General features: G+C 45.4%; 1 pseudogene; it reads left to right on the top strand.

Moving 5' to 3' along the window:
• The first annotated feature begins 23,575 nt into the window (after window positions 1–23,575).
• Window positions 23,576–24,166, top strand: LOC121282832 (annotated as a pseudogene).
• Window positions 24,167–24,596: the final 430 nt, after the last annotated feature.

The raw sequence follows: 24,596 nt of genomic DNA, 5'->3' as shown, positions 1-24,596 counted from the left end.
TTATGATATTTCTTCTTTTTTTCCCTTTATAGATGTGACCTCATGTGCATTTCCCGCATTCGGCGTTTCTTCCATTTTATTTTACAATTGGAAGAGGGAAATTTGACTGACTTCGCACCTGCCTTAATTGCTAAGGCCAATTGTGGAACACCTGCCAGACCTCGGCTAAACTCAGCGCAAACTGGGAATCAAAGCTGGGGTGTTATGTTTTAGTCCTAGACTGGGCAAAATCTTCACTCACTGGACCTTGGGAGAGGCTTGATCCTTGATTTTTAACTCACTAGCTCCCCAAATAAGTACCTAAGCACATCGTTGCCATTCATTGTACTAATACTCTCCAAATATTTGTCTTCACAATAATACTATTGAAAATTTTCTGATAAGTTTCCTTATTCCAAGTATCCTGACCATGACTGTTTGTGTTGAGCATGATACTTGGTGTGATACATGTACTTATATGACAAACTAGTAATCTCTGGATTAGATAAACAAACAGAGAGGATGTCTCGACCAGTTCACCCTGAGGGCTTGGTCACGCCAATTGCAGGCTATGTAGGAACCCTGCGTGTTTGTGACTTGACAAAGAGAACTGATACCAAAAAATATAAGATAATATGGCTTCAGATTACCTGTCATTTTTTTGTATTGGGCTAATGTCATCTGCAGGACTCATAGATTTGATAAATGACCATGTGTTAAAATAACAGCTGCTGTATAAAAAGGCACCTAAAACAATCCGGACAGCAACAAGTCTGACAACATATGACTGAGTGATGAAGGAGAGGATAATAGTTAAATATACAGAAGCCGACTGCTGTGTCAGGGTGAACAATAAGTCACACAGAACATTGTCGGAGAGAGGGAGCCACACACGGACTTGCCTTTCAGACATAGGCCAGGAGTGAAAAAAAAGTTGTAGTTTAATAATCATTATGTCAAATGGAATGTAAACTATCAAAATAAAATTGCAATCTTACAATAGAACGCACTTTGTACATTCATGTGGGTATACATCTAGTCCCTTTATAATTTATTTATTGTGGTATGAAAAAGCCAAATGCTATTGCCTGACACACAATGATGTCCTTTCACTTCGATAGTACATTGATTCAGCACTGTGGAGTAGTAACATGTTGCCTCAGTTGTACATCTGTTTGGTGGTATGATTGTGTATAAGGGAGAATTTTAGAGTTTTGCAGTACTATAACAAGGCAACAATAGAGATAATGGGCAGAATCTTTTGGATGGTGAGATTTCCACTGCATCACCAAAGAAGATAGTGGGGAATGCATTCTCGCCAATGGTGACAGCCCCACAGCCATTTAACGCTATGCAGAGTGTTCATTGGCTGGAGATGCGACTTCTGCTCCTAACTTGGGAGGAGGTCCTGCCTCAAAGCTGCTCACCAATCTGATTAGCTACTATGCAGTTGGAGTCTCAAGCAATGCCACCAGGAACGGTGGCCACTGCTGAGGGAGGAAGGGGCCCTGCAGCCTACAGAAGGTAGACTGAATTTCATTTTAAAGAAAGTAAAATTGCCGCTGATGGAGAGAAAATCCCTTTGATGGAAGTTCTGGGACGGCAGGGGCTATCTCTCCTGCCGTGGCCCCCATTTGATTAAAAAGGCTCCTCCCACCACGTCCCCACAAAGCTTATGCTGGGTGGCAGCCTATGTTTAACTGGTGACCTCCCCATAGGTGGATCTGCCATTGATGCAAATGACCTGGTAAAATTGCCCTTATTAGGGTCTTTACATATTCAAATTGGCTTCCCAACTCCTTTTGCCAGGAAGGCAGTGCACCTCCTTAGCTGCCGCAGATAAAATTCCCTGATGGCAGAACATGGTGGGGGATTCATGGCTCCACCTGACTTTACTGGCCGGTGCTGCCTTGTTCTCTCCTGGTGTGGGCTGGTAACATTCTCCCCAAAAAATAAAAACTGTGGCATTGAAGTGATTAGCTTAATAGGACTTGTGGAGGCTGGCTTCATTGTGGACCTATGGTTGTTTACCGAGCTTGGATGACTTAATTTTGTCCAGTTATATTGCTGCTCTGGTTAAAAGGTGATTTCAATGTGCCTGACCTGTTCAGTGTTTGAGAAGGAGTGAAAATTAATGTGAATGACCCAGAACATACCATTTGCACCTTCTAACATTTATTGTGATATTGTTAGTTGCTTACACTTTCTCTTAAGGTGGGGATATAGAGAGAGATAATGCATCGTTCTTTTTAAAGGGAATTGATGCTGTGTGTCTGTTCTCTATAGCACTGAGGCTGTGGAAGGCTTGTGAACTAGGTGCATTAAGTTCTTGTAGACGGCCTGATGGCTCAATATGCACCTGCAGTGCTGCAGATACCCAGTACCTGTACAAAACAGGCATCACATATTAGGCCCATTCAGTTATTCGTATTCCTTTGCTTGAAGGGGTATCTCACTAGGTATTCCTCACTCTCTAGATATTAGAAGAGGATCAGATGAGATATACGAGACATGTCTGGTTGCACTGAAAGCAGTGAAAAAGCAGGTGAGGTTACACTGAAACATTGAAAGAGTTGCTGTTCTTTTGCCTAAGGCCATTTATATGCAAAGATTGTAGCAGGAATTTTCCAGCCTCCCCCCACCCCCCCGCAGCAACACTGGAAGGGCTTGAAAATTCTGGCCTGTGAATCAGCAAAAATACAATAAAAGAGCCTGACCTAGGAAACAAATTGGGGCACAAGGATGGCTATGTCAATGGCTGTCAAAGTGACTCATGAGTTCAATATTTAAGCCCTTGGGCCATTCAGGCAACAGTGATATTCATCTGGTCTCACATTCTTCACAGCCAATTGTATCATACAGGTAGTGACATTAGAAATTTCCTCAGAGACTAACTAGAAACATTTTTTTTATTTGACTGCAGTGCCATAGCATAGTGTGCTATTAATGGTACACATGGTCATGCAGATCCCATATCCTAACTGCTACCATCTTCAAAAAGAGGTATGACTTCGGATCCATGAATGTGCAACTGGTCTATGACGATAGGCACTGAGTTTTGCGGTTACCGCCGGTTATCTTGGTAGTTGTCGCAATACCTTTATTTCATAACAACTTATTCTGTCACCTTATTTCAAGGGTCAAAAAAGCTGGATGAATAGTTGCTGGGGAATCAAAAATATCTACAAAAGAAAAACAAAAACACCTGGAAAAACTCAGCAGGTCTGACAGCATTTGCGGAAAGGAATACTGTTAACGTTTCGACTCTTCATCAGAACTAAGGAAAAATAGAAAAGTGGTGAAATAAATGCTAGTTTAAGGGGGGGTTGGACAGGTAGAGCTGGATAGAGGGCCATTGATAGTTGGAGATTGCCAAAAGGTGTCATAGACAAAAGGGCAAAGAGGTGTTGACAGTGATGATATTAGCTAAGAAATGTGCTAATAGCGACATTAAGGGTAGAAAGCAGGACAAGCAAGGTATAGATAGCCCTAGTGGGGGTGGGGTGGGGGGAAGGGATCCCACAACTCTTTCTCCGGTACATCGATGATTGCTTTGGTGCTGCTTCATGCTCTCTTCGGGACCTGGAAAAATTTATTAATTTTGCTACCAATTTCCACCCCTCCATCATTTTCACATGGTTCATCTCTGACATTTCCATTCCCTTTCTTGACCTCTCTGTCTCAATTTCTGGTGATAGACTGTCCACCAATATTCATTACAAGTCTACCAACTCCCACAGATACCTCAACTACAGCTCCTCACACCCCGCTTCATGTAAGGACTCCATCCCATTCTCTCAGTTCCTTCGCCTCCGGCGCATCTGTTCTGATGATGCCACTTTCAAAAACATTTCCTCTGACATGTCTTCCTTCTTCTTTAACTGAGGTTTTCCACCCACAGTGGTTGACAGGGCCCTCAACCATGTCCGGCCCATCTCCCGCACATTCGCCCTCACACCTTCCTTTCCCTCCTAGAACCATGATAGGGTCCCCCTTTGTCCTCACTTATCACCCCACCAGCCTCTGCATTCAAAGGATCATCCTCCGCCATTTCCGCCAACTCCAGCAATATGCCACCACCAAACACATCTTCCCTTCACTCCCCCGGTGGCATTCCGCAGGGATCGTTCCCCCCGGGACACCCTGGTCCACTCCTCCATCACGTCAACCCCCTCCCAAGGCACCTTCCCATGCAACCACAGAAGGTGCAACACCTGCCCCTTTACTTCCCCTCTCCTCACCGTCCAAAGGCCTAAACACTCATTTCAAGTGAAGCAGCATTTCACTTGCACTTCCCTCAATTTAGTCTACTGCATTTGCTGCTCCCAATGCGGTTTCCTCTACATTGGAGAGACCAAACGCAGACCGGGTGACCGCTTTGCGGAACACCTTTGGTCTGTCCGCAAGCATGACCCTGACCTCCTTGTCGCTTGCCATTTCAACACACCACCCTGCTCTCATGCCCACATGTACGCCCTAGGCCTGCTGCAATGTTCCAGTGAAGCTCAACGCAAACTGGAGAAACAGCACTTCATCTTCCGACTAGGCACTTTACAGCCTTCCGGACTGAATAGATCATGAACTCTCTCCTCCATCCCCACCCCCTTTCTGATCCCCCATTTTCCATTAATTTATATATATTTTTCTTTTCTCACCTATTTCCATTATTTTTAAATGTATTTCTATCTATTGTTTTATCTCTACCTTTTAGCCTATTTCGAGCCCTTCCCCCCCCCCCCCCACCCCCACTAGAGCTATCTGTACCTTGCTCGTCCTGCTTTCTACCCTTAATGTGACCATTAGCACATTTCTTAACTAATATCACCACCGTCAACACCTCTTTGTCTTTTTGTCTATGACATCTTTTGGCAATCTCCACCTATCAATGGCCCTCTAACCAGCTCTACCTGTCCCACCCCCCCTTAAACCAACTTATATTTCACCTCTTTTCTATTTTTCCTTAGTTCTGGTGAATAGTCATTCGGACTCGAAACGTTAACTGTATTCTTCTCTGCAGATGCTGTTAGACCTGCTGAGTTTTTCCAGGTATTTTTGTTTTTGTTTTGGATTTCCAGCATCTGCAGTTTTTTGCAAATATCTACAAAAGTTTTGGCTACTGATTTATTTGGGTAATTTTGTATTACAATGAGGTGGTTGTAGCTACCCAAGTTTACACAGAGCAGATGTTAAGATGCATAAGCAAAGGTTCTGCCTCAGGATTCCAATCACATTGCCTCCATTCAGGATAGTCTTAGCTGAACTATGGCACTCAGGTTCAAAAATGTCCTGTATGTGCAGTTGGTCAGCACTGAACAATCTTGATTGCAATGTCAGAACTGGTAGAGCTGGTGAGTTTATAGTTTCTATACACTGTCAAAGTGCAGAGGTTGCTGACAGAATCATTTCACAATAAATTATATTATATGAGTTTTGGTAAGATTTTTGAGTGCCATACAATGGGCGGAATCGTCCCAGGTTTGCACTAAGTGTTGTAGCGGGCAGGTAAAATGACGTTTTACCCATCAGCTACAATAGCAGCTTTTCACACCATATCGTCCCAAACCCACTGCATTAATTATGCATTCCCAGAATACACGCCGTTGTGTTGGTGGGTGGGCTCCAATTTGCCTGCCACTTCATCACCTCACTGCGTCATCACACCAGGCACCACATTTAAAGTACAGCCATGCTCAGTGCTTCCATCCCACACCTGCAGCAAAAAAGACACGACCCCAAAAGGCAAGAAGACTGCAGCCCTCGAGTGCCTTTTGGATGGCATGGAGGCCTGCTGTGGATGTCCTCTATCCCCGTTCTGGCCACAGGAGGGGCAGCAACATTACCACTCTGGCTTGGTAGACAATGGCAGTGGTGATCAGTGCCAATGCTGCACAGAAGAGTTTGTCTATCCAATGCAGATAGAGGATGAATGATCTCATCCATGCAGCCAGGGTATGGCAGCCATCTCATCACTCTGAACTCACACACTCAAGCCCATCACACATTCACTGGCATCTCACTCACTGTCATCTCAAGGGACATCACCATCCATTCTCACACACATACCCTCACATGTCCATCTGGCCTCATCTCTGGAGACTGCGTCCTCAGCCCTCATCATCTTGAGGCCACTTGCACAAATCACCATGGGCCCCCTGTTAGAACATAGAAATAACTTAAGTATGTTATATTTGTATTTGTGGATGTTAAGAATGAATTTTAGGTTTAAAGTTTAAGTTTTATTTGTATTTCTGTACCTCTGTGTTAAAAAAGGTCAAATTGAGTTTTAGTTTCACTTTTAAAAGGTGCTGCATTTCGAATGAGGTTTTTTATGACTGTTGCGGCTAGGGCAAACAAACAAGAGTAGAAGAATTGGGCTGTTGCCTAGCAACAGGTGGGCCAGAGAGGCAGGTTCCTCCCACAGACATACAAACAGAACTAAAGAAATAGCAGTTTTAGGTTCCGTTGAAGCCAGGACCTCAGAGAGACTGGACACTGGGAGATGGAACTGCAGGTTTCCCAAAAGAACAAAAAGGTCCCAAGCAAAGAAAAATCCCAAAAATCCAAGGGAGTCAAAAAGTGGAAAGTCCAAAGGAGACCTTGTAGTCAAAGGAAGGACAGGATCCTGGGAAAAGATCCTGTTAAGTGAAATTAGGAGTGAGGGGCAGAGAGGAAAGCTCCAACCTGCGAGAACAGCTTGCAAGAAGCAAAGTGGCAACTAAAGGTCTGTAATTCTTAGCTATGTGCATTTGAAACAGAGGTGTACTCTTAAGGCTGAGTTGGTGAGAGAGAGTACATGGAAGACAGCTTGAATGCATGTGGGGACTCAGAGAGGAGGAACATCAGAAGGAGAATTCAAAACCTGGAGGTGAACCCTTGTGGAAGGCATCTGAGAGAAAGTGTCAGCTTGGGAGAAGATTCCAAGGTGAGGTCTTAGAGAGTGAAGATTGGAAACCCTCAAGTGAATGACAGAATTCAGTGAGACTGGTTGGCTCACAGTATGACAAGCAGCTGGGAGGAGTTGAGGAGAGATCCGTAGCAGTCTTAAAAGGGAAGTTCCAATAGCAGAGTATGCAGGAAACATATTTCTTATTTGTGCCCCTACTCCATTACCTCAAATGCAGTAATATTGTTGGTTCCTGTCTTTAAGTTGGATAAAGAATAATTAAGTTGAGGCTAAACAATTTATGGCATGAGGGTAATTTGATTTGTTCCTCATTAATGAAAATCATTCAATCACCAAGGTGAGATTGAACTCTATGGAAATGGCCAGGCATTTTGCAGCAGATTAGGAGCAAGCAGAATGGCTATGGGGAGTGTGGAAAGAAAATTAGGATGCAAGTCAGTCCATGTTTCAGGATGACACTATTGATGGCCTCTCACTCAGATACTGGGTGGAACCATCCGTGCCCGCAGGTGTCAGGCATGTTCTATGGCATGAATGGACAATATGGCAGCTAAGGCTGAGGTGGCATCTGTCACTTTATTTCAGAGTGTCTGACCACAAGGTGCCATAGGGTTTACATGTACTGGGTACTTACTCTGTATTTTAAAGTATAAGAAAGCTTTTGTGAATTGTGTTATCCTTACAAATCTGTAAAGATATATATATATATATATATATATATGTAAATGTATAGTTGTGGGTGAAGGAGTATTGTAATATAGTTCATCTTTCCTTGTTTAATGAATGTTTTATTCTTTTGTAAAATGTTCATCAGCTGACTCCTGTGACTCTGTTCAGTAGCCACTCTCCATGTATTTAAACAAACAAATAAAAGTTGGGATCTATCAGGCTGGGTTCCACCCTGGGTTCAGGCTTGTCTAGGGGTAATCTCAGTTGGGGATTATAATAGCCCACACACACCCTGGGATACCCTCCTTCCCTAGGACAGCCCTCGTCCTGTAGCCTCTTTCCTTGCCACTTCTCCCCCTTCCCTAAGCAAGCCCTGGCCTTGCAACCATTGAAAAGCCACCGACATATGGCTGGTCTGGTAGGTAGAGACCTGCCCATGAGCCCACCTAAAAGTGATGTGGCCCCGTCTATAAAGCCTGACACTGATTACTGCAAGTGCTGACCGAAGCAAGGTAGGCAAACAAACCTTGAAGCCCTGCACCAAGTGCAGCCCACCAAGTGCACGCTTTAAATATGCTGTTGTGAAACAACTCAGTGTGTTTTCCTGCCAATGTAGGCAGACAATCCAGTTATAAATGTGACTTGGATGGATATTTGTTGAGAAGGTTGATTGGGTTTGTAGAGATCTGACTGTTTGAATAAATTATTTTCAGGGGAGTTAGGGGAAGAACCTTAATGCTCTTAAAGTGGAGAAACGACAGGTGGTTGAAGGGTAAGGGCCAAAGGGAGTCATGATGGAATTGTCATACATAGAGCAATGTTTGGGCCTATAATGGGCTTTTCTCATTTCAGACTTTATTCTTTTGTTGAAAGCCTGATTTTGCTATTTTGAAAGTGCAAAAGAATATTAATCTGCTTATGTTTAAGAAAATTATATAGTATGATTTGCTTTCCAATTGAGGAGAGAAAAAATATCCTAACAGGCTGAATCAAGTGGATAGTTGTTTGTCCAAGAATAATGTTAAGAGTCAGTGGTGAGAGACAAGCTGTGGAATGAACCATGAACAATGCTGATTAATGGTCTTGAAACAAGGAATCTGGAAGTCTGTAGGGGATATGCTAAAAATGAAATTTAACCATGAAAAAGTGTTCATTTTTATGGGGTCAACCTTCCCCACCAGGGATCAGGTGAGATTAGTCAACAGGAAAGCATTTCTGTTAACTCACTGAGGCTGAAACAACACTCCGAGTCAGGCTTTAGCACTGAAGCTTTGCAATTTTCACCTCATTCCTCACTTCCATTTTCTGCCTCCTCTGTTCTAATCGCACTTAAAGTGACATTGCCGACCTTTTAAATATTAAATTGCAGGCCAATCTCCTGTGGCTTATCCTATAATACGCAAGGACAGCCATATTTTTTGGTGTTAAATGGAAGGCTAAAATTCACAGTTGTAAAATTTTACTAAAATGTAAGGTGGTATAAAGTGGCTCCTGAGAGTAACCGCATGTAGCAGATAAGATTGTGTAATGCAATATATTCAGAAATGGGAACATGTGCTCTGCCATTTTAAGAGGTGACCAAAGAACAGCATTCAAAACAACTTAGATTGAATTCCTTTATATATATATTATATATATATATATTTTTTTTTTTAATTAGTGGGCAATCCTTGCCTCTGGAAGAGCAAGAGTGCAGAGTGATGGGGAAATGGGGTTTGGCTACCGGGTGAAAGGATAGAGCCTGTTAACTTGCCTTAAAGATTGGTCGCCCAAGCAGCCTGGCACAAAAAAGCTTCTTTGCCATTTAAATAGGGTGTTAGATGTGTAAGATTACAGCTCATGTGATTCAGTTACAATGAATAGGAAAGAGCAGTTTGCTTCTTCACAGCAAACACTGCACAGAAGTCATTACTTTTGTGCCAAGACTGCCCCAGCACATTTCACGCTGATGGAATTGGGAGGCCCCTCACATTTTATTTCCCCTTAGTTTTTCTCAAGTCTCAACAAATGGGTTCAGTGTCTTCTTCCAGCTCAAACGTTCTCACCCCTCTATTTCAGTAGTTTCATTAACAAGACTTTGGCAAAACGATTTCATACTTTGAAGTACTTCCAGTCATTGTTTGTTTTATATACAGTTAAAAGATGATGGTACACAGAGGGAATAGATTAAAAGGGTTTTGTTTCCACAGAGTCATAACCATGAAAAGCTGGTATATTTCAAAAGTGGAAAACAAAATTCTGAAAGGATTGTTTGATATTAAAGTAATGTTGAGTTGCCTTTCGTTTTCTTTTCACACTAATGAAAGCCATTAATGCTTTAACCTTTGACCCATTTTGGTTATATTGTAATCACAGGCAATTGTTTCTATTTCTCCAAATTAATTGCTATTTTTATTAAAGAAACACAAACTTGTTTTAGGTGAATTCTTGTGAAAGTACTGTGATGAAGCTATTGAACTGATTCTGGGTGTCATGTTGATGCAGTGTGTAGGATCACCATTGTGCGCTAGGAACTGGAGGGACATTTCCCTTCTTATGCTTCCCATAGCAGCACTGAGCTTATATTAACCTCACTCATGCAGTTCCGTGGAAGTAATGTGAGATTTTAACTTATTCAAAATCCATAAATTTACAGAACTAAAGTCAAGCCCAATTTGTAGGATCTCTGTTGATTCTCAGAGGTCATTGCTACTGAACAGTTGCATTCCTCGTGGGTGCTGGTTTCAGAATTGCATTGTTGGAGATCATCGAGAAAGTCACCTACCAGCTTTCAGGGTCAATAATTAAACTTACTTGAGGCCTCAATGTTGAAAGGTTGCATAAGCAGGGTTGGTGGTGGGGAGTCGGAGGTGGCAGAAGTTTGATCAGAAAACCCATGAGTCTAGGTTTTCCCACATACTGTAGAGTTTAGACTGCACAGCATGCATCCTTTTTGATCAGGATCCCTACCCCGAGGTTAACCTGGTTTAAGACACTTGGGTCCCCTGTCAGGCAAGGAACACTCCAGCAAACGCTGCACCAATAAGAGCAGGTACTGAACCTTCTGCTGCATTTGTGGGAGTGTGGGTGCATGGGTGCCAATTCCCAATCTTGAGCTGCCTTTGGATGGGTGTGGAGTCTGATGGAATGAGGGGTGAATCGCAGGATGCAGATAAGCTTGAGGTGCTGGGGGAAGTACTCCTGGTTCTTCTCACCCACAAACAGTGCCAGAGTTAAACAGATAAAGCAGGTTAAATATGAGGCTTCCAGCACCATCACCATATTAAAATGGCCAACCTGCCTCCTGGAAGAGTGTTGGTTGCCTCCTCCTTGTCCTGCCTCTGTTAATGTTGGAAGTGGGTGGGTTGGAGGTGGCTTAGAGTTATGTTTGAGGTTTTAAAAAACTTCTACATCTCACCCAACCCACCCATTTTTTGAGGTTAAAATTGACCTTGGTGAGAATTTTCTGCATGTCGGGCGGGGTGGTCAGGAGCGGGCGCAGGCAGGCACGGAGCCGATCACCGCTTGCAATCAGCTCCGCACCACCATTTCATGTGGATGGGCCAATTAAGGCCTGCCCAGCATGACACACAGCCAGTAGCACTCAGCGCTACCTGGCATGCAGTGGGGGAGAAGGGAGAGTTGGAGCCTGCACTCTTTTGCACAGGCGCACGAAAGAGCACAGAAATCTCCCTGAGGCACGGAGCTGCTTCAGGGACATTAAGTACATAATGAAATTTTTTAATAAAGATAAAAATTATTACACATGTCCCCTCATGTGACAGTGTCACATGAGCTGGGACATGTTTGTCAATTTAGCAGAATTTATTTATTGATTTTATTAAACCTTCAGGAAACCTCATCCTGCCCGTGGATGAGGTTTTCTGAAAAATGTGAAGGCTGCTTGGGTTTTTCGCATGCCCGCCAACTTTAAGGTTGGACCAGCAGCCCTGTTAATTATCTAAATTACTTCCCTAGTGTCCTTAACAGGCCTTTGACAATTCAGAGGGCGTGCGCTGAAAGATCTAAATGGCGCCCGATAATGTCGGGACACATGCCTGACGTCATTGTGCGACATTTTATGTGTCAGCATGTCAGGCCTGCCCCCACATGTCGACATCAAAATTCTGACCCTTGAGATTTGGTAGGAGAGAAAAAGCAAAAATCTACCTGACACATGAAAAATCTTCCATTCATGTCAGATCACCCAGCTTCATCACCAAGGTAGCTGATGTTGACTTTCAGGGCACCGCCATCTTGGGGTTCCTGTGAGATCTGGGTTGTTACGCTTCATCCCCACTACAACCTTACGCAGTTAACACCTTCTCTTTCCAGTACCCTCATCCTTTGCCATAACCCATGGCTTCACCTCGAGCCCCATTGTGATTGTCCCTTTTCAATTTCCCTCTTACCATTTTGGGGGCTGTGGTTGTGGTGTGGGGAGTACCTCAGGAGTTGTGTCAGTGTCAGGGCATAGTTAGGGTGGTGGGGAACGGTCAGCTAGATTAGATCTATACAGGGAAGTGTGGAGAGAACTGATTTTCAGAGTGTTTTTCAATAGTAGGAACCTCTGTACTATTTAAAATAAATTCTGAGCTGAGCAATTTTATTTGTACAGGTTATCCTAAGTACTGAGGAAACATATTGAAGAAATCAGCCCTTTCTATTGCCACTTCCATGCCCAATCCTGCCATGACTGGACTCTTAGCCCTAACCTTAAGACTGGCCTGGTGTCTGGTCACAACTATGTAGAGGAGGGGGGTGAACCAGGAGGCCATGATTATAATGAGGATAGTTTCACTGGGAAAGACGAAAGATTTGTTGAACGAGTTTCCCAAGCAGTGAGGAAACCTGTATCATTTAAAATAAATCATCAGCATTTATTTCATGTAATACAGATTTCCAAAGTCATTGCTGAACAAACCTGGATGAAGAAAATGCTCTTTCTTCACCACAGTGACCAAACCACAACTGCTGCTGTTCCTCTCTGCCATGATCTCATCATGAGTCCTTATACATGTCTGGTCATGGCCAATGGGAGGGCTGGTTGTGGCAGGTGTATGCTTGTGTATCGGGGTGGCGCCAGGAGAACTTACATATTTACTATAAGTGATCAGTTATATTTTAAATAATGCAAATTTCTCCAATCGCTGCGTAAAAAATCCTTTTGAGAAAAGTTCCCCCAGAATGGATGTGACTCTTCCTTTTAGCAAATTCACCTGCTGCAGCTGCACTATTGTTGCATCTGGTCTCTCTTTAATCATTTCCCCCCCACCCCCCCTGCACAAATACAGATACATTCCTCTTCCCTGCTCCCTCCTACATCATCTCATTGTTGCCATCCTGCCCACACTGCACAAACACCAAAGCCTTTTCCCACTACTACTGACTCACCATTGAGAAAATCCTAATCATTAAACCCTCTCCTTTAATGGTGTTCCCATACCCTGAAATTAGCCAGCTACTGCTAATAGAATCATTAAAGCACTGACTTAAAGTTTTCATGAGTCACAATTCCAAACCTCCCACAGATTCAGAGGATGGAATCCTTAAAAGATGACAGGGGTGTCGCCTGCAGGCTGAAGAGTCAGCAAGAGACTATTACAGATGGTCCCCTGAACCATAAGCCAGTCAGGCAGTTGAGATGCCTCCAGCAGGATCAGGTCCCCAGGGGCGTCCCCACCTATCAAGAGCTTCTGACCAATCAGAGTCCGGCAGCTCTTTAGCTTAGCAGTGTTACCAGGGCAGTGGTGGTTGCTTCCAGAATGACAACCACAGGAGGCCAACGATCAAGAAGAGACCAAGACCATAGGTAAGTAATAGCAGGAGGATTTCGTGGGATGGGGTCATGGGCTAGGTGATATAGATGGGGTCAGCAGTAAAGGTAGGAGATGGCTCTCAGTGCCCCCCACCCCCAGCTTCCCCTTCCCCTTCCCAATGCCAGGTCCCTTGATCAGGCACTGAGTGCCTTTGAACGAGGGACATGCCCACCCCAGGAGATGCCAAGCAGCCTGTGAAGATTTAATTGCCATGCTGTCTGCATGGCAACAGGCCCACCCACAGTTGTGTTAACCAGGAGGGGAATGAAGCCCTTAAGTAGTCATTAATTGTCCCCTTGTGGCCCTCAATTGGTGGTGGGTCAGGAAGGCTGACAACGGGCCTTCTGCGCCAGACTTAATTGGAGTGGAGGCAGGAAGACAGACAGGGGGCTCACCTGCCACCCTCCTGCCCAATTAAATGCTCTCCTCACCCCCAAACATGCCACTAGAGAGGGCAGGAGATTCAACCCATGGATCTCCGAATATACGATGTACAATCTACTCCTGTTAATTCATTGACATAATTACACAATAAATTTAATTATTTAGTCATTCAATTTAAGCTACGTAATTAACATAATATTGTGCAAACTAAATTTAATTAACATTTGATTTAATTGATTTCAATTAAGAGTAAACTGTAATAGGAACCCAATTTGAGCCAGTTAAGTGAATAACCATCATTTGTTATAGAGGACTAAGCCCATAGGGCAGAATTTTACGGCCCATGAGCGGGCTTTTGCCCGACCCAATTGGACATAAATTGTGTGCGATGATGTTGGGCGAGATATTTTGTCGGCCATTAATTAAGAGGCCACTTAAGGCCATTAACAGTCCAATTGACGACAATTTTTCGGTCCCCGTGTGATTTTGTGCACATTGCACAGGCAAAACAGGCAGACAGCCAGCCAACATTTTCGAAAACCTCATTCACGGGTGGGATAAAAGGGGTCAGCAGCATTGTCAGTGTGAGTAGTGAGGAGTTTGGTAGTTTGTTACTGGTGACTTACTGGTACTTGGCAGCTTCATCTTTGTTCGGATCTTCATTATTGGCATTTCCAGGCCTCATTTCAGGACTTACTGGTGTCTCCAAGGCCCCCAGAGGATTTGGACCATGGGGACCCTTCCAGGTATCAGACAGCCTTCTGTAACCCTTGTAATGGAGATTGTGGTCTCCGCCGGAGGCACCTCCTCTGAGGAGGAAGAGAGGGGCAGAAGGGAGAGGAGGCCAGATGTCCCAATGCAGCTTCCAGCGGAGGGACCTGTTGGAGGAGAGGTGCAGGCACAAGGGGTGCAGGGCCACCAGGAAGTCCAAGGGGCTGCAGAAGACACCACTATCCTGCTGTCAGGGTTTACGGGCAGCTATGCAGCAACTTCAATATGTCTGAGGTGCAATGCCAAAGGAGGCCCCACCTCTCCAGGGAGACAGTGACTTCCATTTGTCAGATGATTGGGCCTGAGATCAGCCCCGACTGTGAGGGTAGACACCCCATGCCAGTGGCTCTGAAGGTCACAGTGGCCCTCATCTTCTATGCCCCCGGGTCTTTCCAGGGCTAAGTGGGGGATCTGTGTGGCATCTCCCAATCAGCTGTCCACAGATGCATCAAGCTGATGACAGAAGCTGTCTTCAGGTGGGTACTGACCTTTATTCTTTACTGTATGGATGAAGCCAGGCAGGCTGAGCGAGCCATAGGCTTTGCAATGATTGCTGGGTTCCCCCGTGTCCAGGGTGCTATAGACTGTACACATGTGACCATCAAGGTACCAGCAGGTGAGCCCGGTGCCTTCGTCAACAGGAAGGGCTTCCAATCCATGAACGTGCAGATAGTGTGTGACCACAGGATGCATATTTTGCAGGTCTGTGCAAGGTACCCTGGCAGCTCCCATGACGCTGACATCCTGAGACAGTCCCAGGTGCCGAGGCTCTTCAGTGCCCCAAAGCGACTGGATGAGTAGCTGCTGGGTGACAAGGGCTATCCATTGAAGAGGTGGTTTGTGACGCCTCTCCGCCACCCAAGAACAGAGGCAGAGAAATGTTACAATACGAGCCATGCCTTCACAAGGGCAGTGTAGAGAGGACCAGAGTTCTTCTGAAGATGTGCTTCCAATGCCTGGACAGTTCAGGGGGAGCACCACAATACCCCACAGAGCAGGTATGCATGCTGTGCTCTCCACAGTCTGGCACGGGCAAGGGGGTATCCACTGGAGGAAGAGGATCTTGACACAGCTGCACAAGCCACAGGTGATTAAAATGAAAATTCCCTTTTGAGAAATTATCAGGAACCAAACCTCAAATTTTAAACTTTTTAAGAGAAGTAATTTACACTGTCAAAATTAAAACAACCTCTTTCTTATGTGTATTGATTTGTATCCAAGTTATAATTCCCATATGTTTATCGACACATTTTTTAATCTTAGATAGCATCCTAGTGATTCAAAAGTAACCTGTTAAATTACACTGCACTTTACATCTCAAGATTGTCCCAACTTCAAATAACAGTGCTGTTGGGATGCAGATTTCCTTTAATATTTAATTCATCTCATCAAAAGATTTTTAACTATTGGAACCACCTAGACCATGTGTTTATTCCTTTTGGTTTTCCTAGAATCCCTTGAACCTCAGGTAATTTTCCCCTCAGAATTTTAGAATACTAACTCGTATGATTTAATGCAACTCTATGTATCAATCCCAATCAGCTTGGAAGCTGGTGATGCTAGTCTACAAAGGGGGTGGTACAAAGGTTGGTTCATCTAACCCTGTCTAGCTTCATAATACCTTCAAATTGCAACCCTTTTTGCCAGAAATCTCAACTCAAACCTTATACTCAAAACTTTGGAATGTTTTAGTATACTTTTCCTTTAATCTAGCATGGAGTTTTCAACCCTAAAGTGTTGAACTACACACACAAATGACAATTAAGGAAGAAAACACATTAAAGCTCATATGCAAATGCTTCCGTGCACACAAACAAACATATATTTAGAGGTATGTATTTATAGTCCTATCCTTAACACCTTAAAATTCTCATATTTTAAACAAAACTTCAAATAACAGTGGGGTAAATAAAGGGATCTTGAAGGCTCCACCTATAGGGACAATCAAACTGACGAAAGCTCACATTTCCCCTGCTACTGTCTGTCAGTGCTTATTAACGCCCCTAGGGGTACCCCCTTTTCTCTCTCTCTCTTTCTTTCTCTTCAGCACAAGCAGTTCTTGTAGCAGACTTTTTGGGTCGCAAACATCCTTCCACATTTTCAGGAAAATCTCGTCATCCCACACGGGATGCAGTTGTCCTGAAAACTGTATATAAGTCTCCCACTTTCGCTCCGCATAGTCCATTATGGTCTCACCCTTCTTCTGTACTACGGATGTTATACAACCTCAATTCATTTCTCCCTCCCCCAGGGCTTCCTTGACTGCCCTCTCAAACTCCCTGTGCAGGGCTGTCGCCTTCTCCCGATCTGGGATGTCCCCAGGTTTCACCCAGTCTCCACTTCTAAACTGCAGGGGCAATATTCCCCAGATATCCCCTGGGCATTTAGCCTTCACCAGTATATGGGTATCATGGGGGTGCATTGCATGGAAATCTTGCATTTCCCGCAATTTGGCCCAGAAACCTGGGTTATTATGCTGAGGCTTGAGTCTCGGCAGTTCTTTAAGCAGAACCTCCTTCTCCCCTGGGCTGAATGGTACGTGCTTAACTTTCCCCATAACCCTATCAATCTCTTCATCCTCCCCCTATTCCTCAGCTCCATCTCTCCCTCTGGGTTTTAATTCGCCTTTCATGACTTTACTTTTCCTAATGGTTATTGCCATAGGGACCATGGGATTCAACGGTGGGATGGTTGGTTCCTATGAGGGCAGTTTTGTCTCAACTCCATCATAGGTTTCTCCTTCGGAGCTCTCCTCCTCTTGATCAGTATCACTACAAGCTGCTGCCACTGCTCTGTTCTGTCCGGAATCTGATTTTGTCTCTCTCTCTCTAATCGACTGGAACTTAGTATTAACCCATCTGCACAACTGCAGGTACAAGATAATAATAGCCATCACCCCTTTCTTTTCCTTATCCTTTTTCTGCTCTATCCACCACTGTTTTTGTTCCCTGGGGGTTCCCTGTGAATTCCACTCCACTTTCTGTATTTTTGTGATTAGTTTTGACTGCTGTTCTGCTATGAACCTCATAATGGAGTCCACGGTTCCCCGGTCAAGTTCCATAGCACTATTCTGTTTCCCTGAATTTGGCATTCTGTTTTTATTTCCGTCTATCTCTGTGCAGTATGTTCACACAGTCCTAACAACTTAGTTTCTTGCGGTATGTGTGGTTTCACTGGGGTCTGGCCTCCCTGCGCGTCTTCGGCTAAGGTTATATTTCAAACTGTAACCCACCAGCACGGCTCCACCTCCTTTCTCAGGTAATGGTTCTGGCCTTCCTGCGCGGCTTTGGCCCCGCTAGCCTGCCTGCATGGCTCCGCCTCTTACCCCTGGCGCCTCCTATCTCCTGTCCTGAGTCCTCTTCCTGATTCTTTGATACTTGACCGGACCGTTCTCGGGTAGCCTTACTGCACTAACTACGGGTGAATATACTCACCCACTTTGCAGAGCCGTCCTGAGGATCCAATCCAAGTATCCTGCCGACCACACCAAATTGTTGTGGTATCTTTGATGAACGGACCACAGGAGACTCAGGTACAGGTTACGATCGTTTATTCAAGCAATTACAAGGAAGGCACCATCTCAATACAGCTTGAGATAGTACTCTGCTAAACTACAAGCGTTCACCAAGAACATCCTCCAGATTCCGATCTTGTCAACATATAAGTTTACATTAAACAGACAAGTCTCTGGTACAAAGGCACATGTATCATCTGACCTTACTTTCACCCAGGCGGAGACGTACCTTCCTATCTAAGCTGGGACCATCTGTCCTTCCCCTATCTGTTGAAGAGCACACTTAATCTATGCTATTGCCGTCCTCTGACTCCAGTCTAACTCCCAGGAACTTGCTGGTGATTGCAAACCCCGAGGGTGTACAAAGTTTGAGAGTGTATAAGGATCATCTGGTTTAACGGTTTAATTGTTGATTTACTGATTTGCACTGGCCTGCCTAAAGATTCTAATTTAAGTAATTCATTCCCTTATAATGAATTCTCCCTTACCATAAATTCTTATCTACTTTCTTCCCCCTAACACCCATATGAACAGGACAATTTCGTTTCACTTCAGAGCTGCTTTAACAGAAATAACTGGCTTCAGTTCAGGGCCTAACACTTGGGGCCTTCTAGGTAACAGACAGCCTTCCCTTACCCTGGGAATGGGCATTGTGCTAGAGGCACCTCCTTTGAGGAGGAAGAGAGGGCCAGAAGGGGGAGGAGGCCAGGTGTCCTCATTCAGCCTCCAGGGAAGCCACCTGTGGGAGGACAGACGCAGGCACAAGGGGTGCACAGCCAACAGGAAGTGCACGGCAGAAGGGGCTGCACAAGATGCCACTATCCTGCTGCCAGGGTTTATAGGTGGCGAAGCAGCTACCTCAATGTGTCTGAGGTGCAGTACCGAAGGAGGCTCCATCTCTCAAGGGAGACAGTGACCTCCATCTGTCAGATGATTGTCCCTGAGATCAGCTGCAACTGTGTGGGTGGACACCACATGCCAGTGGCGCTGAAGGTCACAGTGGCCTTCAACTTCTATGCCTCAGGGTCTTTCCAGGGCTCAGTGGGGGATCTTTGTGGAGTCTCCCAATCAGCTGTCCACAATTGTGTTAAGCTGGTGACAGACGCTCTGTTCAGGTGTGCAATGACTTTCATTCACTACCGCATGGAGGAGGCCAGCCAGACAGAGTGAGCCTGGGACTTTGTGGCGATTGCTGGCTTCCTCCATGTCCAGGGTGCAATAGACTGCACACATGTGGCCATCAAGGCACCAGCAGGTGAGCCCGGTGCCTTCGTCAGCAGGAAGGGCTTCCACTCCATGAACATGCAGATAGTGTGTGATCACAGGACGCAGATTCTACAAGTCTGTGCAAGGTACCCAGGCAGCTCCCACGACGCCTACATCCTCAGACACTTGCAGATACCAAGGCTCTTCAGTGCTCCAGCCCGGCTGGATGGATGGCTGCTGGGTGACAAGGACTATCCCCTCAAAAGGTGGCTCATGACGCCTCTCCACCATCCAAGAACAGAAGCTGAGCAGTGGTACAATAGGGGCCACACCTCCACAAGGGCGGTGGTAGAGAGAACCATTGGTCTTCTCAAGATGCACTTCTGATACCTGGACTGTTCAGAGGTGCACTGCAATACCCCCCAGATTGTGTGTTGCTGATAGTGGTTACATGTTGCACTCTCCACAATCTGGTGCTGGAAAGGGGAACGCAGTGGAGGAAGAAGATGTAGTCGCAGACGCTCTGGCTGCACACGTTGAGTCCAGTAGTGAGTCTGAGGATGAGCACGCTCAGGAGAGCACTGAGGGGATAGACGCTGACCTGGGCAACCTCCAGGGAGGCAGGGACACCCAGGAGGCTTTGATGCAATGCTCCTTCAGCTAGCCCACCACAGATGGACCTCCAACACACATCAGGGCTGCAGGCTCCATACTCGATACCTGAGACCAACATTTGCCTAGTTAGGAACATTAACTATGTGACTTGTCAATAAATCTCAGTGACAAACAAGTCCCTCATAACATCATGGGTTCCCATACACCTGCAGAAGTAATGAAGTATCCTGATTTTTGTTCAGAACTCAAGCATTTAATGTTTTCATAAAACAAAACAGAAATGAAAGTTCATTCAGATGTGTTGAGCTGCACACCGACTAATAAGCAACTAATGCCGGAGCAACAGAAAACCACCAGTTAAAAAGCCTGTAGCTCCCATAACACCTACATCCTCAGACACTTCCAGGTGCCGGGGCTCTTCAGTGCTCTGGCCCAGCTGGATGGATAACTGCTGGGCGATAAGGGCTATCCACACAAAAGGTGGCTCATGGCACCTTTCCATCACGCAAGAACAGAGGGCAAGCAGCGGTACAATAGGAGCCGCCCCTCCACAAGGGCAATGGTAGAGAGAACCATCGGCCTTCTCAAGATGCGCTTTACTCTGTTACTGTGCATGCCTGGCACCCTGAGCAGGGTGCCCTCGTCTTTCCATTTTCAATGGGGATTCCATGTTGGAGGCTCCAATCAATATACAGACAACAGTGGAATGGTTTCTATGACGGACATTCTGACCTCAGTGCACGGCACTCTTACCTCCCCCTGGCACCAAAACATCGCCATGGCAGGTTGACCCAGGTGCATGGCGCCTCTCCAGCTCTAGTGCCTCCTGCTCATATCTGGTCAAGATTAGAAGGTGAGGCATTCTTCCACCAGTCCGCTGCCTCTCAGCGTTATTGTGTGCTGTCTTCTCCTGAAAGGATGGAGGAGCATTGATTAGTCCACCCTGTATCTGCATTGCCATTGCAGCCTGGCCAGCCCCACCTGAGGAAAACCTTGCAGGGATCAGCTAATTCGTAACCCTAGAGCTGCAAGACACTCATTCCAAGCAGTCAGAGCTCACCCACTTTCCCAGATGCTGCATCATTGACATTTGCCACGCACTCTAAGAACACTGAGGTCCGGGGGGAGGGTGGGGGATGGGGGTGTAGTGGTGACAGGGGTGGGGCCCTACCTAATGTGCTAAGTGACCCATGCCAACACGGTACTCACCCTTTCCAATGGCAAGAGGTCATTAAAGCATTTGCGGCACTGCACCCATGTGCGCATCACCCTGGATGTCATCTCCTTCCTGACATGTTTGCTAAGGTGGGAGGGGGCCTCCTCCTCCCATCTCTTGGGACAAGGAAATCCCAGCGTGCAGGCGCCTCCTCCAGGAGGGCAGCTAGACACTTGTCTGAAAACCTCGGGGCCGACAGCCCCGCCGACCTGCCCTCCTGCCTGCCCTGTTCTCCAACGACATTCTGCATCCATACAGCAGCACAAATTCAATGGTAGCCTTCACACATCATTGAGCTCCCACCCCCAGCCGCCCCTTCCCGCTGATCCCAGAGACACGCATTACACTGGGCAGGCCTTAATTGGCCTGCCCGCGTAAAATGGCGGTGCGGAGCCGATCGTGGGCAACAGGTGGGCTCCTGACTGCCCCAGCCCACTCTCGCTAAGCCCATCCTAAGCAGGAAAAATTCAGGCCCATGTTTCTTGTGATTATTGATGCGTATTCCAAATGGTTGGAAGTGTTTGAAGTGAGATCATCTATCTAGTCTGCAACCATTGAAAAGCTGTGCCACGGTTTGAGTGTTCATGGTTTATCTGAAGTTGTTGTGTCAGGTAATGGTCCTGCTTTTACTGAATTCCAAAGATTTGTGAACGTAAATGGGATTAAACACGTCAGAACAGCACCCCATGATCCCTCACCCAATGGGTTTGCAGAAAGAGCAGTAGAAACCTTTAAAAAAGGCATGGAGAAACTAATGGAGGGAGCATTAGAAACATGAATTTCAAGATTCCTGTTCAGCTATCGCATAATTCGTCATGAAACCACTGGTTTAACACCTTCAGAATTGTTAATGAAGCATCGACTTCACACAAGACTGAGTCTAGTATTCCCTAATTTAGAGGGGAAGGTGGAGGGACCAGGGTAGTCAGAAAGTGAATCATGAAGTTCACAGTAAAGGTCAAGAGTTTACTGTGGGAGAGAGTTTTTGCACAAAATTTTGCAACTGGACTGAGGTGGGTCCTTGGTACAATCATCTCTGAAACAGAACCTTTATCTTGTCAAGTAGGAGAGGAAAACAGGATTGTTAGGAAACTGATGGATCATCTCAGAAGTCGAAAAACCCTCCAACAACCAGTTAATCCACCTGAAATCGAAGTTGAAACTTCGATGCCTGAGCTGCCAGATTGACAAAGAATAGACATACTAGGTGTCTCTGCTGAAGTAAATAATTCTGAACTGCCATTGTCTAGGGATGTCTCTGAAGCTGCAGTTCCTGTCCAAGTCGATCCAGTTGTAGAATTGCATCGCCCCACCCGAATCCAAAAGCCTCCTCAAAGGTTAAATTTAATGGCATGAATTGTTTATAATTGTGCATAATATGGGTTAAAATATTTTGTAAATAAGATGGTAAAACAAAATTAAAGGCAGAGGAATGTAGTCATGTAGTAATTTTAAGTTAAACCATTTCTTATTGTTATGGAGATTACGTATAGACCAATCAGCCCTAACGCGGGGAATCTTAGGGTTGGAGCTTTTTAGCCTTAGTCTGGGAACAAGCATGTAGCTTGACCTGGGCCTGAATTTTCAGCTCGGTTGGTGTGTAAGATCGGTGATCCTGGGATTGTCTGTCAAAAGACTGCTGACCGCAATCGGCCTCCAACTGTTAATTGGCAAGCCAACATGAAGCATGTGCTGCAAAATTCAGCATTTCTGGTGTTGGCAGGGGTTGGGGGGTGGGGCAGAAGGAGGGTGGGTGATGAGATCAACACAGGCATGGGTGAGCACTGAGAGAAAACCTCTTGGAGGCAGAGTTGCCTCAGGGAGCTGCAGACCGGAAAACCATGAAATAAAATTTTGAAAATCAGAGAAAAGATGTCCAAGATCACAATCAGGCACCTGAACATATAAATGATAAAAATGCTGTCCACAGATTTTTATTTTATTTTATTTCATAATGGAAACCTCATCCTGCCCTTGGATGAGGTTTGATGGAAAATGCAAAGTCTGCCTGGCCGATTTGCCTGTCCGCCCGCCATAAGTTTGGAGGGGCCATAAAAAATCGGAGACAATTGCGCCGTTAGTGGGCTTAATTGCCTCTTAATCGTCAGCAAATGCGCGTAAAAGTCAGATGCACGCCCGCCAAGGGAAATATCGCGTGAGTGCGCAATGACGGGGACGCTCACCCGATTTTGCTTGCGCGATTTTACGTCCAATCAGGTCGGTTGCACGCCTGCCACATGGGATGTAAAATTCTGCCCCTGGAGTCTGTATATAAAGTTCACTGTTTCTTACAAGAAACTTGCCCTGGTACTCAAAGTTTATTATACACGGAGAAGCACAGAAGATTCTGGCTCATGTATTGGAATCTACGTTGCCTGCCTCAATAATCAGAAGCATCAAATGCTTCAATAAAAAAATAATGTTCCACTACACAGTACATCTTCAGCTGCCTCATGGCACATTGGATGAAGTATCAGTTTTGGGGAAATGAATTATTTGCAAGGGCTTCAAGCCCGGACATGGAGGATGTTCTGAAGGAAAATCCGCAGATCCTGAAGATTGGGCGACGAGCCCACCAGTCCCTGGAGACCTCACAGGAGGAGAATCATCTGAGCCACAAAGCATCTTCCAGCACCATTGAAGCAAAGGGTCATTGAGCAAACCTGCACACCGGCAGGGAAGATGGGCAGACGACACCCCTCACTCATCCAAATGATAGAAGAGATCGAGGACAGTTGGCTCAAGCCCAGGAGCGCCAAGGACTTGGATGACGGTGGAGATATTCATGTTATCCCGGATCTGGAGGGAGTGCAGGAGGAGGATCTTGCCATGTAGGTGGCAGCTCCCCCAGCATTCAGGTAAACCGAGTGATGACATATTGAGACCTGGACAATGAATTAATGAAGTAAGAAGCTTTCCAGACCCAGGAAGGAGATATTGATCTGAAACTGCTGAGTCACGTACTATTGGAGAGGGAGGTCAGAGAGGAGGATGAATGCAGAATTTGGGATCATCTGTTCACTGAAGTGCCCTTAGAGTTACTGACGGAACCTGAGGATGGTGCTGGGCAGGTTGAGGAGGAAGCCAAGGTGCCATCTGCACCAGCCTGATTGAAACAGGAACCTTGCTGTTAGTTTATCAACCTATTGTTGCTGGTTTTTGATGGTCTGATATTTGCCCTGGATATTAATGTTAAAGTGCCAGAGCTTGAGAAGTAGAAAGTGTAAATGTTGGGTCGCACATTGCTACAAGGAGGCAGTACACTGAAGGTTTAAGATGATACCAAGTATTCAAGTAATTTATTATCAGTGTCAAATGAGACCTAATGTGTGTCATTGCATTGCAACATTGTTATTATTTTATAATACACAAAATAGCGGATTTACTTCCATTTTTAAGCATTTCCTTAATGGAGGTGGTGCTGTTGATAAATAATTTTGGAAGAATTAGTGCTTCACAAGAATTGTACATGCTGGAAAACAAATTACAAACTTAGCTGAGGAACACACAGGAATGTTGCTGCTGTCCTGTCTATACAGT

Source organism: Carcharodon carcharias, chromosome 10 (genome assembly GCF_017639515.1).
Source record: "Carcharodon carcharias isolate sCarCar2 chromosome 10, sCarCar2.pri, whole genome shotgun sequence".
In the NCBI taxonomy this organism is placed as follows: domain Eukaryota; kingdom Metazoa; phylum Chordata; class Chondrichthyes; order Lamniformes; family Lamnidae; genus Carcharodon; species Carcharodon carcharias.
This window is presented reverse-complemented; position numbering and strand designations above follow the sequence as displayed.